This window comes from Nanorana parkeri, unplaced genomic scaffold, assembly GCF_000935625.1.
Source record: "Nanorana parkeri isolate BGI_ZX_2015 unplaced genomic scaffold, ASM93562v1 scaffold2644, whole genome shotgun sequence".
Lineage (NCBI taxonomy): Eukaryota > Metazoa > Chordata > Amphibia > Anura > Dicroglossidae > Nanorana > Nanorana parkeri.
In genome coordinates, this window is record NW_017308912.1 from 4,428 (window position 1) to 6,758 (window position 2,331).

A 2,331-nucleotide genomic window follows, 5' to 3' on the forward strand; every position below is an offset into this window, starting at 1 on the left:
TGGGGGTGTGGTCAGTGGTTGGCGCTAGTGGATAACCTCACGGTGTTTTATCTTCCAGATGACGCAGAGATTGTGAAGACGCGGATGAATAAACAGGCCGGCCGGGAGGAGTTCTACGTCCATTACGTTGGTTGTAAGTAACAGACGGAAAACACGTTTTCCCGACCGCCCGCTTCGTGAATGATCGGCTGCTTCCTCCTGAAGTCTTTGTTTTTATATCACTGACTCTCTTCTGTATAAGAAGGATGTCCTCTGCCGGGATCTGAGTCCCCTGTGCCGCCTGGTGTATGATCCGGGTGTCACCACGTTCACTCAGGAAGTGACTGTGGAAGGCAGAGGTGCCGGGCGTCCCGTGACTTCACTTTCAGCATTGTTACGTTATTGTTACACAACATTCATGTCTCTTGGCGGTATGGAGGCTGTTGCAGGGTCCTGTCCACGGTACGCTGGCTACATACATTACAATCTTCAGAGGCTCCACCCCTAAAATGCACATTTAGTATGCAAATGCGTTTTTTGGGTATAATGTTCATTTCCAGTAGACCTCCAACACACGTCAGCGGTGTGAACGTTGCATCAGTATATGTTGCAATGCGCTGGTCACAAATGGGTCTATCACTTTAAGACGGTGACCGGCTTCCCATTTGGCCATACACGCACATATGTGGCATTGGGTTTTAGCAGCGTGCTGCTACATGAGTATAGTCAGTGTCTGGGGGCCACACTTAGACACGGGTCCCCGACCAGTGAGACTGCGCTGTCACTGACGGCTCTTGGTCACTGTTTACAATTGAGAGCTGGTAGGATGGGCTCCTGATTACGTGACAGACAATGGGTGATCACATGATCACCACTTAAAGGGCCAGCTACCAATGACACGAAGGACCCATAGGAAAGGAATGGGTGGAGGCGGCTCAGTGCACATCATCACATGTATGTGCAAATTGGACCCAGTTGTAATGCATGTGGCCGGCTGCAGACGCTCGGGAGCTTTTCAGGTCAGATGAGGGAGATGTTCTAGATAAATTGGCATGATGACAGGATATAGAATTCCCCTCTGACCTTTTAAGAGGCGGTCATTGGCTTTGCGAGTAAATTTTGCACCCGTCCCTATGTGAAAAGCTCTCGTGTGATCTCACCCTCATGGTAAAGCTGGCCATACAGTAAACATTTGGGGGGAATCTTCCCTGCCGGCTATTGCGTTCTGACCGCTGGCTCCGGAGCTGTCGGTATGCCTGAGCAGTGACTGCAGCTGATTGGTCTCTGTTCAGCTGACTTTTATTTCCCCCAATTGAAGTCTCTTGAGCCGAGTGGTGTCAGCAGGGCTGCCCACGGCTGAATTTTGGCCGATTTTATAGAAATTGGAGCAGTGTATGGCCAGCTTAAGAATGTCCCAATAGTGGCAGAGCCGATCTGCATCGAGCCCCGGGTGACATTTCACTCCGTGTGAGAGTCCATTACGAATCGGTAGGCTGCCATCGCTGACGTCCTGGAACATGCAAGTTGCATGATCGTTATGCGTGATGGCTCATCAGCGCTTCAATAAAACTTTATTGTCCCATTGCAAGGCTCAGCTCCTCTAGGTTCCAGGTCTGTGTCTGGGAAAGGTATTGAGGCCAAAGGCAGCCAGGCAGCTAGCATGTTCGGGAGTAACTCAGCGATTGCATCCTCCATATTCCAACCTCCTGTTCTCCCGATTGGTCGGGCTGTAAATTGTCAACTTTTATTCCGGTTTGCGGTTCACATCGGGGCAAATATGTCAATAAGAACAGATTGGCAAATTGTTTTGTTACCCGTGCCGGCTGTCCGACGTCCAGCAAGTGCACCTTCCATCGCGTGTACAATGCATTCCCGTGTATGGAATCCAAGACTGGCATTCACATTATTATGCAGCTTAATGAGGAGCAGATCGGAGGGCGGTCTGGTGTACAGCCGTGATCGGAGGGCGGTCTGGTGTACAGCCGTGATCGGAGGGCGGTCTGGTGTACAGCCGTGATCGGAGGGCGGTCTGGTGTACAGCCGTGATCGGATTGTTGCCCCCTCGTTATCTGGTGGTGTTGGAGGACCTCACAAAGCTAGTCCCCCAATCCCTCCAAATAATCCCACATCTGATGTCCATCTGGACCTGGCAGTGTAGTCCCACGTAAGCACAGACCTTACTTATGCATTGCCGGGATCTAATAAGTCAGCCGCTTGCTGGTTTGCTTCCAAGATGGCGGTCAGTAGCCCAGATGCTTCCAGCTGCTAATAACAGACGGAAGGAGCGTGAAGGGATTTCCAGGTCGATTGATTTATACTTTGATTGTTCTGTCCACCTTTTCTCTGTAGCCT